This window comes from Felis catus, chromosome A2, assembly GCF_018350175.1.
Source record: "Felis catus isolate Fca126 chromosome A2, F.catus_Fca126_mat1.0, whole genome shotgun sequence".
Classification (NCBI taxonomy): domain Eukaryota; kingdom Metazoa; phylum Chordata; class Mammalia; order Carnivora; family Felidae; genus Felis; species Felis catus.
This window is the reverse complement of record NC_058369.1, coordinates 122,518,614-122,533,866: the sequence shown is the minus strand read 5'-3', so window position 1 is coordinate 122,533,866 and position 15,253 is coordinate 122,518,614. Positions and strand designations below refer to the sequence as shown.

The 15,253-nt window shown below is 39.0% G+C and overlaps 1 long non-coding RNA gene across 2 annotated transcripts in view; it reads right to left on the bottom strand.

Annotated features, from left to right (window-relative positions):
• LOC123383931 overlaps window positions 1-15,047 on the bottom strand; it is a 40,190-nt gene extending 25,143 nt beyond the window's left edge. The window contains exons 1-2 of one of the 2 annotated variants that reach the window (XR_006594360.1): window positions 14,915-15,047; window positions 13,018-13,072 (exon numbers count right to left, since the gene is read on the bottom strand). This is a non-coding gene — a long non-coding RNA (uncharacterized LOC123383931). The remainder of the gene's footprint in view (window positions 1-13,017; window positions 13,073-14,914) is intronic. The other variant, XR_006594359.1, reaches the window with a different exon arrangement.
• Window positions 15,048-15,253: the final 206 nt, after the last annotated feature.

Sequence of the window (15,253 nt, the reverse complement as noted above, 5' to 3'; positions counted from 1 at the left end):
TTGGCTTCCAGATACTAACAACCAGCAACCACAGGGGCAGGGGGAATACAAGAAGAAATATTTTGCCAAGGGGAAATTCAAAAATACACAAAAGAAAAACTGCTTCCATACTTTTGCAGGCAAGTCAGCTATACAACTGTCTGCAACTTTGTGATTCTCCCAAGGAACAGCCGACAGGTTTAATTTTAGCACAATTTTTGAAAGAGCTTAGGGAGCCCAGGATAACTGGTTGTACTGTAAATCCATGATACGACAGGACAGGAGGGGTGTGTGTCCCCTAATAAATATTGATACTGGCTCTCAGATTTTCATGGGATGACTGTTTTCAAAGGAAGTCTTTTATCTGCAGGATCGGATTGACAGGTAATGGTTTTGGAGGCTCTTTCATCAACAGAATGGGTGGAGAAACACTGGCATAATTAGCTCTTTTAGCTGCTGATTTTTTTTTTTTGAGACCTGTATTCTACAATTCTCAATTCACTATTCTCTTTCTGAAGTGAGTTCCAATTCCCAGGAGGTCGAGGAAGGTCTACCGACTTCTGAAAGGTCAAACTGCAAACTAGTGACAGACCTGAAGTCAGGACACCCCAGTGATCATAGTTGAGTCCGAAAGGAGCACAGGGTGTGGTGAGTGCAACCCTCCACAGGGTGGGTGAAGGTCTAAGGGGGGCAGAAGGAAGAAGAAGGGGCCTGTGGGAAGACCCTAAAGAGATGAAAATGTCCTCTGACAGCATGTACAGAGCCACCTCTGAAGGAAAAGCTACCAAAGTTCTTTGAACCCCTGGCTTGTGCCCACTTACACAATTTCACAGAAAATAAATACAAAGCCAGGAGACACACGGGGTACAAAGCAAGGGTATACCCGAGTAGAAAAGAAAGGAGAGTTCAGGCGGTGTTTCATCACTTCTTCCCTAGAGAGTTTTGGCTCTGGAAGACAGAAGAGGCTGGGGGAAGTGGCCAACTGGACTAGATTCTTAAGGTACATTTTACAATGTCAAGATGACTACTGAAATGAGGCAGAGGGCATCCAATGCAAACCAAGGAGAAGTTTTGGGAAAGATACTTCCTTTTTTTAAAGTTTACTTATTGAGAGCGAGAGAGCGTGCATGTGTGAATGGGGGAGTGGCAGAGAGAGAGAGGGAGAGAGAGAGAGAGAGAATCCCAAACAGGCTCCATCAGCACGGAGCTCAACTTGGGACTTGAACCCACAAACCATGAAATCGTGACCTGAGCTGAAATCAAGAGTGAGACGTTTAACCTACTAGCCACCCAGGTGCCCCAAGATACTTCTGAATGGAGCCAGAGAGCTTTAAATTGGGCAAGAGAGAAAAGTGCCCACAATGCAATGATAAAAACAGAGGACAATGGAAGACAAATCAACATCACTGTGTGTGTGTGTGTGTGTGTGTAACATTAGGCTTCTTTAGACAGCACATAAAACATCCTAACCTCTTAATGTTATTATTCTTATTAAATTTTTATGTAAGCAATTAACAGTATGAAATTCAGGACTCAAATTCAGCAGTGGAATGGTATACATTGCCCCGTTAAAACAGAGTTTATTTTAGTCTAATAGGTCCAAGTGAGATAATGCATAAAAGAGTCTGTTGGTGGGGCGCCTGGGTGGCTCAGTCAGTTGAGCGCCCGACTTCAGCTTAGGTCACGATCTCGCGGTCCGTGAGTTCGAGCGCCGCATCGGGCTCTGGGCTGATGGCTCAGAGCCTGGAGCCTGCTTCCGATTCTGTGTCTCCCTCTCTCTCTGCCCCTCCCCCGTTCATGCTCTCTCTCTGTCTCAAAAAAATAAATAAATGTTAAAAAAAAAAATTAAAAAAAAAAAAGAGCCTGTTGGTTAAAACTCTGTCCATTCATGTATTGATTCTATGGAGACTTACGGCCTAGCAACTCTATGTGCTGTTAGGCATGCCCGTGCTATAGGCACCACAGCTATGTAAGTAAATGCTCTTGAAAAGCTTATTAGCTTATTAGCTAGTGAGTTCCCCATAGTACGTGTCATCAGAAAAAAAGATACAATTGAAGTCAAAGACAGAGGAGAAAAGATTCTAATAAAGATCGTGTGAAGAAAAGACCACAATGGAGCCAAAATGTGAAAGCTTACAAGCCAGCCAAGCAAGAATTAAATGCAGTTCAGTGCAATGATTAAGAGAATGGTTCTTGCTACCTGGTAGACTTTCTAGAAAGCTGATTTCATCTGTGTGTCTCATTTTCATTCTCTGCAAAATAGGAATATTAATGCCTGTTCATAGAGTTGTTGCAAGACATGAGTGAGGGTATGTATATATAAAGTGTATGGGACATGATAAGTACCCAACAAATAGTGACTTTTTTTTTAATGAAAGAAACTTTCACATTCTGTCATATATTTCTGTGTTATTGGCACTTTTATACTAAATATATATTATGATAATAATCAGAAAAGAACAAAAAAAGGGAGATGCCAGAATACAACTAGGCAAATTAATCCTCAATAAAATGGCTTTTTCTGAAAAAATAAATAAGGAAGTATGTAGGTGATATGCTGATCCCCAAAACGAGGACAGAATTACCCAATGCCATATTCTTTCTCCTGGAGGTCACACTACTGAATCAAGTTCCCACCCAAATCAGGTCCAATCAGGACCATTACTTCAAGTAGAGCCCTATGTATGCTGGAACCTGGCAGCCGGCAGGGGTGCCTGCCACACAGAGCGTGCCAACGTCAGATACTGAGAAGGAAAACTCCAGGCCTCCATCGGAAGGGGCAAAACAGGAGTCCGCTGGAAAGTCAAGCTGCATGGAGACTTTTCACACAGGACCCTCCTTGGGTAAGGAGCGTTCTCTTTTCCGATACCCATAGAACTGGGTGGGCATTAGGGGATGCCAGTGCCACATAAAGAGTAATGAGCTTCTGAAAGCAGCCCTTGATCTCAACCAGTACAGATGGCCCATGTGAGTCATTCAGACCGTTAGACGCTTTGTCCAGGCTGTGCATTTGAGAGTTCCCAATATTCTGTGTTCTGTAGTGGAAACAGGAGGGCTTGGGTTCAGACAGACTTGACTCACTAGCCTCTTTCTATCACTTATTAATATGTGGTCACCCGTAGTTTACTTAACTATCTGCTTCCGTGTGTTCCACTGTAAAAACAAGGAGAATACTACTTGCCTTGCAAACACCTTGTAATAAATAAATGATCTCTCAGTCTGTGAAATCTCGTAATCTAATGTCACTTCAATATTTAATGTTTAATAAATGGTAGCTATAAATGACTGGCTTTCTGGATTATTATTACTTGATAAGCCAAGGAAATTGAAAATTTGTCCAATATTTACTTAAGTTTATGTGGATTAAGTAAGAGGATGATGGTATTATGAACAATATATTAAATATATTTCATGGCCCCAGAATAATAACCACTGACTATTAAGAACTGCCAGTCTAACTTGGTTAGACCTCTTTAGACAGACCTCTTATTTTTTTTTTATCCTTTTTAAATCTTTTTTAATGTTTAGTATTTTTGAGAGAGACAGACAGACAGAGTATGGTGAGCAGGGGAGGGGCAGAGAGAGAGGGAGACACAGAATCCAAAGCAGGCTCCAGGCTCCGACCTGTCAGCACAGAGCCCGATGTGGGGCTCAAACCCACGAACAGCAAGATCATGACCTGAGCCAAAGTTGGATGCTTTACCAACTGAGCCACCCAGGTGCCCCCATTTTTCTTTTTTTCACAAGTGCAAATAATTAAGTAGTAGCTCCCAAACAGTTTCAATGCATTTTGTACTCTCAAAAGTTTGAGAAGAAAGAAAGAAAGAAAGAAAGAAAGAAAGAAAGAAAGAAAGAAAGAAAGAAAGAAAGAAAGAAAGAAAGAAAGGAAGGAAGGAAGGAAGGAAGGAAGGAAGGAAGGAAGGAAGGAAGGAAGAAAACACACTTATAGACAGATATAGGGCAAATGTAGTTAAATGTTGACAATTGGTAAATATAGATAAAGTATATATAGATGTCCACATTGATATGCTTTCAATTGTTCTGGACAGTTAAAAAAAATTTTAGGGGCTCCTGGGTGGTTCAGTTGGTTGAGCGTCTGACTTCAGCTCAGGTCATCATCTCGTGGTCCATGAGTTCAAACCCTGTGTCAGGCTCTGTGTTGACAGCTCAGAGCCTGGAGCCTGCTTCAGATTCTGTGTCTTCCTCTCTGTGACCCTCTCCTGCTCGGGTCAGTCTCTCTCTCTCTCTCTCTCAAAAGTAAATAAACATAAATTTTTTTTAATTTTTTAAAATAAGAATTTGGGGAAAACTTTACTGAAACATTAAATTAAAATTAATTTAATTTAATTTAAAAATGTAAAATTCATATTAAAAGGACATACTAAAAATTTTCCCAGAATGGCCAAGGCAAGACATACACTAGCGGTTTTATCAAACTTTTAACAAAAATAAAATAAAGCATCTTTTGGATATTCAGACAAAGAAACTAAGTCCCTGATAGGAGAAAGGAAATCAAATCATTTTATTTTTGACAGCAATGTAATATGCCAGAAAATGAAAGAGTAACAGGTTTACACACTTAAGAAAATAAAATATGAGTCAGATTTTTTATATCTGGTCAAACTGACTTCAAGAATAGAACACCGGGCCCCTGGCAGGTTCAGTCAGTAGAGCATGCAACTCTTGATCTCAGGGTTGTGAGTTCAAGACCCACGTAGAGCTTACTTAAAAAAAAAAAAAAAGAATACAGGACACAGAAATTTTAACTTTTTATTTTGCAATAATTTTTACAGTTACAGAACAGTTGCAAAAAATGATAGTACAAATAGTTACCGTATATCCTTCACCCAGGTTACTCTAATCTAATGTGACTGCATCCTTAGAAGAAGAGACACCAGAGAGGCACCCAGACAGAGAAAAAGGCCATGTGAGGGCACAGCAAGAGGCAGCCATCTGCAAGCCTATGAGCGAGGTCTCAGGAGAAACCAATCCTGCCAGTACCCTAATCTTGAACTTCCAGACTCCGGATCTCTAAGGAAATTAGGTCTTCCTGTTTGAGTCATCCCGTCCGGTATTTTGTTACGGCAGTCCTAGCAGACGAATACAAGGAGTGATCTGGTCTGACTTCCATATTTTCTGCAGCTAGTCCTTTCTTCCCAGTCTCTCTCCTTCAACTTAGGATATTTTACTATACATCTGCCAGAATCTTCACCTCTGATATCCAAGGCTCTTGGGTTCCTTGGAATGTTCCCCACAGGAACTGAGTCTTTGTTGTCTTCTTTCAATCTGGTATTTAAATCTTGTATACAATTCCTACATGTTTCTGGCACGAAGAGGCATCTTCTCCAATTTCCGATTCTGTTGTATTTTTGCCCTATTTTATATTCAAATAGCCATTTCACTGAGAATCTGCAAATATAGTATTATATACACATTCTTCTTCAGCTCTCCAGGAAGTCTGATGAACAGTCTTCTTAAATGAATATTGGTTAGAGTAACAGATTTGTTAAAGATTTCTTGATGTAGCAAGGTTATGCATTTAATAGTCTTTCTAGTTTATGAAAATCTTCTAACCTACCTGGTAATGAAGCAGCAGACAAACAACATCTGGGCATATATTTATCTTGTTAAGTTAAACATGCACCTGGCCCCTTAATTATCAACTATAATTGACAACTTCATCATTGCAGAGCACTTTTCTGTCCATGCCACAGTGGTGCAAGTAATTAGGTAATAATTAATGATTCTTTAAGTGCATTATTTCCTAAGAGTTCAATTCGCACTGTATGTATATTTAAAGAGCAACAATTCTGTTTGTTTTGTCCATATAGACAATGCTAGAATAAACGAAAATTGCCATGCTTATCATGGGTAACTCAAAGTACCATCCATAATCATTTCTAACCTTTTTCTATTCCAGAGAGGGCTTATTTTCTTTTCATTCAGCCTTACCAAATAACCATAAAGTTTTAGGGCTAATTATGGAAACCAAATGAATATACATTCACAAAGATACTCATCACCATGTTACACATAATAAGGAAACATGTAAATATACAAACGACCAACACTAGGGAAAGGATAAGTAAATTATGGTACATGCACTAAACAAAATATTATGCCAAATTTTAAAATAATACTTTTGAACACTATAAAAATATGAAAAAGCTATATAAAAGTAACATAAAGTTATCTTATTATAGCTACATGGAATATGTATATTAATAGAAAAATAGTAGAAGGTAATAGGTAGTATAGTAATGCCCACAAGTGAAGACTATTTCATTAGAATACATCAAAGTGAATGTTTTCTTCTAAAAAATATTTTATTTCTATTATTCAATAGGTCACACATGCCCACAGTACAACATTCAAAAGATACAGAAGGTTATGCATTAAAAAGTTAATGTCCATCTGAGACCTGTCTCCCAGTGACCTTGTTCCATTCGCTAGAAGTAATTTTTCTAGAAAGTAGGAATTTTTAATAGTTCTTATACAGTATTCCCAAGACAACTTATTCATTATAAAAAATACATACACATTTTTTTTTTGACACAAATAGTAACAGTAACAGCACACACATTTTCCCACACCTTGATTTTCTCACTCAATTCCTCTTGGAATAGTTCCATGTCATTACATAGAAAGCTACCTAATTATTTTTAATGGTTATATCTTAATATATGGAATTTATCATAATTTACTTAACCATCTTGTATTCATTTACATTTAGGTTCATGCCAATCTTTTGCTCTTTGAAATAATGTTCCAGACAATAACCATAGTGATACATTTAAAATGAAAATGAGATTAGACTTCCAATTTGAAGATAGCATTATAAAGTTAGAATTTTTTCTTTCATTTCCCTGGAAGTCTTTGTAATGTAAAGAGAAGAATGAGAAACATAAACACAAAAACCATAAATAATTTCTCTGTAGCGGTGAGGAAAACTAAAAATCCCATATATATTTATCCGATTCATAGAAAGGAAATAAAAGTGAACTTATGTACCAAGCCCTGCATCATAAGAAAATTTTCACCTAGCTTCACACAGAGCCCTTACTATTCCTCTCTCTCTTATAAAAAGTTCCTCTGGGACAACTGTACATTCAGTTAAGATAAGTAATCAGAGATTTATGCTTCTGGTAATGACAGAGTAGCTGGATTCAGACCAACTGTCCCACGAAAATCCACTAGAGATGCTTGGGAATATGTTTCCTAAATATGTATTTGAAGATGTTGAGGAACTACAAAGGCAGTGAAGACTTGAAAAAACAAGATTCTGGGGAGAAAGAATTACAAAGAGGTGATATAGGCATTTATTTCAAACTGCTTTTCTGATCAAGGAATTTGATGGTTCACAAATGGTGGCTAAGAGACAGGCTGAGCAAAGATTTCCTGCATTCTTACAAGTCTTAGGGGAAATAATTGGAGGAGGAACCCTAGTAAACACTCCAGGATTTCTTTTAAGAGCCCTCAACAACCTATACTGCAGAAATAGGGATGACTCAGAAATAAAACATCCCTGGGGAGCCTGGGTGGCTCAGTCGGTTGAGCGTCTGACTTCGGCTCAGGTCATGATCTCACAGTTTGTGAGTTCAAGCCCCGCATCAGGCTCTGTGCTGACAGCTCGGAGCCTAGAACTTGCTTCGGATTCTGTGTCTCCTCCTCTCTCTGCCTCTCCCTTGCTTGTGCTCTGTCTCTGTCTCTCAATGATAAATAAACGTTAAGAAAAAAAATTTTTTTTAAAAAGAAATAAAACATTCCTTACAAAGACTGAAGCCCAACTTCAAATTAACTCAACATCTGATTGGATTAAAATGATTGTATTCCACTCTAACTTTCTACCAGAGGCAAAACAAACCCTAGGCATAGATACCACCAACCAGAGCATCTCCAAAGTGTTTTCATGCTCAATGAAGGGATTAAAATAAAAAATGACTGTTACATCAGGAAATAAAACCAGATGGTTTAGGGGTGCCTGGGTGTGCAGCCGGTTAAGTAGCCAACTTCAGCTCTGATCACGATCTCATGGTTTGTGGGTTCAAGCCCTGCACTGGGGTCTGTGATGACAGCTCAGAGCCTGGAGCCTGCTTCAGATTCTGTGCCTCCCTCTCTCTCTCTGACCCTCCTACCCTCACATTCTGTGTGTGTGTGTGTGTCTCTCTCAAAAATAAATAAACATTAAAAAAAAAACAATAGATGGTTTAAATCTTGGGGGGGAGGGGGACGATAACACACCCAGAGCCACAGGTGATTCAATATTGACTCTATCAGATATGGCCTTTTTTTTTTTTTTTTTTTTTAATTTGAGAGAGAAAGTTTGTGCATAGGGGAGAGGGGCAGAGGGAGAGAGAGAGAATCTTTTTTTTTTATTTTTTTTAACGTTTATTTATTTTTGAGACAGAGAGAGAGCATGAACAGGGGAGGGTCAGAGAGAGGGAGACACAGAATCCAAAACAGGCTCCAGACTCTGAGCTGTCAGCACAGAGCCCGACGCGGGGCTCGAACTCATGGACCGCGAGATCATGACCCGAGCCGAAGTCGGCTGCTTAACCGACTGAGCCACCCAGGTGCCCCAGAGAGAGAATCTTAAGCAGGCTCCACACTCATCATGGAGCCCCTCATCACCCTAAGATATGGTCTTTAAAATAAGTGATTACTGTTGTTCAAGAGATTAGATGACAAGATGGTGTATGTCATTAGAGAATATAAGCTGTACAATAGAAAAATCAAATTTAAGGGGTACCTGGGTGGCCCAGGTGGTTAAGCTTCTGATTCTTGATTTTGGCTCAGGTCATGATCTCACGGTTGTGAGATGGAGCCCTGCATCAAGCCCTGCCCTGGGTGTGGAGCTTTCTTAAGATTTTCTCTTTCCCCTTCCCTCTGCGCCCCCCCCCCCAAAAAGAAAAGAAAAATCGAATTTAAAATGCAAAACTAAAATTAAAAACTTAACTGATGTGTCTAACAGCAATATACACACATATACATGTGTGTGTATACATAAATCTGATCTAATAATAGATAGATGGAGATACAGATGGGGAAAGGAGAGAAAATTAGTTAACTGGCAATAAACAAGAAGGAAATATCAAAAGTGAAGCTTGAAAAAGAAAGAAGAAATGGATTAAGAGACATGAAAGACATGGGGAAAAAAAAGTCTAATATGTAGAATTGTAGTCTAGGAGAAAATGTAGAAAACAAATGGGACTGAAGCAATATTTGAAGTAATGCCAGACAGAAAGTCTCTAAAACTGATGAAAGACATCAAGCCACAGTTTTGAGAAATATGAAACCCCAAGCAGGAAAATATAGAGATAAAACACAGTCAATTTATCACAGTAAAACTGCTGAAAAAATATTAATAGACAATAAAATGTGTTGAAAGTAACAGAGGAAAAAGAAGACATTTCCTTCAAAGAAGCAAAATAAGAATTACAGCTTACTTCTCCATTTAAATAATGGAATACAGAAGACAATGGAACGTCTTCAAGCACTGAAAGAAAATAACTGTTAAACTTGAATTCTTTCCCAGAAAAAGTATTTGAAAACAAAAATGAAAAACAGAAAATTCAGTAAACCTACAATAAATGGAATGCCAAAGACCTATGGAAAACCATCCCAGATTTATCACGGTAATGTAGGAAAAAGATAAAGAGCAAAAGAAAGGGCCATATGAGAGTGAATCTAAATAAGTACTGATTATATAAAAATAATAACCTGATCGAGATTAATAGGCATGTAAAATCAAAATATATAATTCTATGGTTTTTGCATTAACAGAAGAGCGGTAAAAGTACGAATGTATGTTGCATTTTAGTAAGTCAGAATTTGCAGACAACATAATTATGTGCAGAAAATTTTTTTAAACTACAGATAATTTATAATGCTTAATAAATACATTTAACAAGGTTGTTTCATGCAAAAATTAACTCTATTTCTTTAAACAAGCAACAAAAACTGGAAAATAAAATTTTTAAATATTCTCAAAAACTATCCAAAAGTTAAATACCAGAAATAACATTTTAAAAAATGTCATCTCTTCACAGAAAACTATAAAACATTACTGAAAAATATTTCTTAAAAAACAAATGGGTGAGGGGTGCCTGGACGGCTAGGTCTGTTAAGTGTCCGACTCTTGCTTTCGGCTCAGGTCATGATCTCACAGTTCGTGAGTTCAAGGCCCACATGGGGCTCTGCACTGATGGTGCCGTCTGTTTGGGATTCTCTCTCCCTCTCTCTCTGCCCCTGCCCTACTCATGCCTGCATGCGTGCACTCTCTCTCTCTCTCTCTTTCTGTCTCTCTCTCTCAAAATAAATAAACTTAAAAAATGGATTAATATCACCATGTTCACTGACTAGAAGATGATATTGTTGAAAATGCCAGTTACCCCACACATGGATTTATAGATACAAAGGAATTTCATTCAATCAGCTTTGACAACTGATTCTAGAATTTATAAAGAAAAGCAAAAGGGGGGAAGAAGTCAAGACAATCCTGAAAAAATAAAAAGAATTACCGAAAGACTTACATCACTAGATATCAAGATATATAATAAAATCACTATAAAATAAAATCACAGTAATATGATAACAGCACAAAGAGAGACAAACAGATCAATGGAATGAAATAGAAAGTCTGGACACATATATATGGACGCTTGATATATGACGGTTAGTGACTGTAGTAGGCTAAAAAATGCTCCCCCAAAGATACCAAGTCTTAGTCCCTAGAACCTGTGAACATTACTTTACATGGTAAAGTTCTTACAGATGTGATTATTAACAATGAAATGAGATTATCCTGAATCATCCAGATGGGCCCCAAAAGCCATCACAAGTCTCTTTAGAAGAGACAGGCAAAGGGAAATTACACACACATAGAAGGTCACACGAAGATGGAGGCAATGACTGCAGTGATGTCCCCACAAACAGGAATGCTGGCAGCCACCAGAAGCTAGCAAAAGCAAGGAACAGATTCTCCCCTAAAGCCTGTGGAGCGAGTGTGTCCCTGCCAGCACCTTGATTTCAGCCCAGTGACACTGATTTTGAACTTCTGGCCTCCAGAGCTGTGAGAGAATAAATTTCTCTCTTGGTGCCTTAACTCACCAACTTTGTGGGAATTTGTTACAGTAGCCATAGGAAACTAATACAGGGGTGCCATGGAACGCGGGGATAAGGGTGGTCTTGTCAATAAATGGTGCCAGGTCAATTGAATAGCCATATGGAGAAAAACGAATATAGGCCTTGACTTCACATTATACACAAGTATAATCTTGAGATAAATCAAAAGTCACGAAACTTACACATAAATGATTTTTAAAGGAACATCAAAAAGATAACATAGGGAAACATATTCATGAACTTGAGGTGGACTAAGATTTTTTAACTAGAACGTCAACAGCACTAACCATAAGAGAAAAGTCTGGTAAGGTGGGCTACATTAACATTAAGGACTCCTATTCATGAAAAGACTATATCACAAGAATGAAATTGGCAGTCATGTAATGGAAGAAGATATTATAAAATATAATAACTCTCAAGAGATCTGTATCCAGAAAATATTTTTAAGACACTTCCAAATCAATACAGAAAAGACTGTCAACTCAATAGAAAAACAGACAAGAGCTTTGAGCAAGCACTTGACAAAAGAGAACATCCAAATGTCCAAGTAAGCATATAAGATGCTCAATGTCATTATTTAACAGAGGAATAAATATTGAAACCATAATGAAATATAGTTATATACCTACAAGAATAACTTCAACTTTAAAATATTGATAGTAGCAAGCATTGGTGAGGAAATAACACACTATTCAGTTTCTTACACCGTCGGGGGAAACGTAAGTTGTACACACAGCATCTTTGGAAAAGCATTTGGCAGTATGTCCTAAAACTTAACATATATATACCTTATGACCAGCTGCACACTGTACTCCAGCCAAAGTGACACATAAAATTAATCATCACACTTCCTAATTGTGAAACATTCTAACATTTGCAGAATAAACATGCAATAGTTGTGGAATATTATTTGCATTAATCTGCTACTGAATTCTGTTTACTATTTTGCACATCAATATTCAAAATAAAGATTGGTATGTAATATTCTACTTCACTTTCATCTTTGACAGGGTTGATATTAAAGCTTTTCACACCATAAAATAAATGTAGGAGATTTTTTGCCTTATTCTCTGCTCAAGACATTTAAACAACATTGGACTTGCAAGACCATCAAAGGTACCATAAGATATTTCCATGAAACCATCTGGGTCTGGAGCCTTTTGTGGGAACTGACAGTAGCTTTTTGGCAAATTTCTCTATTTCTTCTATTATACTTGCCTATATATTTTCTAACTCTTCTAGGATTGATTGTGTTACTTCACATTTTCCTAGAATATCAACCAATTTCATGTAACTGCTCAAACGCATCTCCATAATATTGAGCAAAGATGTATTTTTCTGATTCTTTGAATTTCCTTTGGTTTTGTAATTAGTTCTACCTTACTTTTTGAATATGTGAGTTTGTGTTTTCCCTTTTTAAAAATGAGATTGTGCAATAGTTTATCTACTTCTCTAATTTTTCAAATAAGGAACGCATGGGTTTATTTAGAATTTCCAAAAAATTTGTCGTCCAATTTATTGATTTCTGCTTTTAATTCTTTTTTTCTGCTTTTCTTGGGTGTATTTTATTGCTTCCTAGTTTTTGAAACAATGCTTAATTCATTTGTTTTCATCATTTATTTTTTATGACCATAAGTGTTTGGGGTGTGTGGATTTTTTTTCAAATTCTTTCAAAATATTATTGCATTGTACTATTTAAGAATAAATACACATATGGCAAAGTTTTCCAAGAAAGGACATGAAATCCATGTTCTGTTTTCAAGGCTAATGGAAATATACAAAAGGTGGATGATTACTGATTTCCCACTACTCTTTGGAAATATGGCAAAATAGTATGGTGACAGTCTAGCTTATGGTGAAGAACTTGAGCTGTGTCTTACAGCTCAGGGCTAAAATCTTGACCTTACTACTTACCTGCAATATGATATTTGGGAGGTGACTTATCCTCTCACAGCTTCTGTGTCCTTATCTGAAAAAAAAGCAAGATTTAAAAACAAAATTAGGGGTACCTGGGTGGCTCAGTCTGTTAAGCATCCAACTCTTGATTTTGGCTTGGGTCATGATCCCAGGAGCCCTGGCTCAGCTCAGCACTGAGCCTGGAGCCTGCTTAAAATCCTCTCTCCCTCTCCCTTCGCCCCTCTCTCCAGCTCACACTCGCTGTCTCTCTAAAATAAACTTTAAAAAGGAAAAATAAAAACAAAAACAAAATTTTAAAGATCCTATTGTATAAGGGTGTTGGGGGGATAAAAGTAAAAATCTTTATGAACAGCTTAGAAAAGTGCTTTAATACAGAATTTCAATTGATCTGTTCATTTGTTTAGTGAAAAAAAATGAATATGATTACTTCCAATGTATTTCAGAAGGATCATGGCACAGCAATATTTATTCTACAGAGGTCTGGACAAGGATGCCTGGTTGACACCCGGGACTGAAACTGTGCCTTTTCATTCACTATTTCCAAGGCCCCAGTGGCTCTCGATGACCCTTAGAACAAAGTGTCCAATGGCTCCAGGGGCTGCAAATACTCTCTGTTGGCCTGAGGACAGAGTCTAAACTCCTGAGTGCAACTCCACACACTCCAGTCTCCAGCCACATCCCCCTCCACGCCTTCCCACCATAATAAAACTCACCTAGTTCCTCAAAAAGCCATGTTCCCTCACCCCATGCTGCTTCCTCTGTCACAAGGTTTCTCAACCCCAGCACTGTTTTTTTTAAACATTTATTTATTATTTTGAGAGAGAGACAGAGATAGAGCATGAGTGGGAGAGGGGGCAGAGAGAGAGAGAGAAATATACACACACAGAATCCGAAGCTGGCTCCGGGCTCCAAGCTATCAGCACACAGCCTGACACGGTGCTGGAACTCACGAACCGTGAGATCATGACTGAGCCACCCAGGTGTCCCTCAACTCCCGCACTATTGACATTTTGAGGCTGAATAATTCTTTGTGGTGGGGGCTGTCCTGTGTGTTGCTGGATGTTTATCGGTATCCCTGGCCTCTGCCCACCGGATGCCAGTAGCACCGACTCCTGCTTGTAACAACCAAAAAAAAATGTCTACAGACATTGCAAAATCTAGGGGTGCCTGGTTAGGAACCACTGCTTTATGGAGAAGGCCTTTACCCCCGTCTACCTGGCCACCTCCAACTCATCCTTGAGATTTCAGCTTAAATGCTTCTGTTGTATCCCCAGCGTTAGCACCGCTGCTATATTGAAACACATAGGTAATGAAGCAAACAGCAGCAGCATTCAGTGCACCGGGGCAAGAATAGGACTGAACAGGCAGAGGTGAAGGGAGGCCACATTAAGTGGTAGCAGGGTGGGTGGGAGGGTGAGAGTTATATAGGAAATTGGACGGCTTGTCGGTGAAATGATTGGGTTATAAGGTTGTAAGGAACGAGGAGGGAGCTACAAAAAAGAATGGATTGGGGTGCGGCAGGATGGAAAGAAGGAAGCAATGGGTTCAGACTCTGAAACGGTAGGCTGAGGTGCCTGTGGGACAGCCCTGTGGGGACGCTGGTGAGAGAACAGGAAACAGTTGTACTTTCTTCATATATATATATATATATATATATATATATATTTTTTTTTTTAAGAAAATTAATGTCTGTTTATTTTTGAGAGAGAGAAACACAGCATTAGCAGGGGAGGGGCAGAGAGGGAGACAGAATCCGAAGTAGGTTCCAGGCTCCGAGCTGTCGGTCAGCACAGAGCTGGACTCCGGGCTGGAACCCACCAACCATGAAATCGACCTGAGCCGAGCCGAAGTCGGAGGCCCAACCCATCCAGCCACCCAGGCGCCCCTGTTGTACCTTCTTTCTTGCCCGGAGTTAAATCTGTGCCTTTAGAGAGACCAGCCAAAGTTCTGGTGGTACCTGCAAACTCCCTCTCCCTCCCGGCTCACGGCCTTTCCATACCAAACACGCATGCACGCACGCACGCGCATACGCACTTGATTCCTCTGCTTCAAAATCACGCATGCAAACGTGCTGCTGGAAGAAGGCAAAATTTTAAATGGGGTAAGGATAGGGCGAGAAGACGGGGAGAGAAGTGAGAGACTGAGATAGAGGGTGGCAGAGCGGAGAAGCCAACTTCAGACCCTGCCTTCTCAGCAAGGACCCGTGGAGCTCCCGAAGGAAAGCGTTGTAATC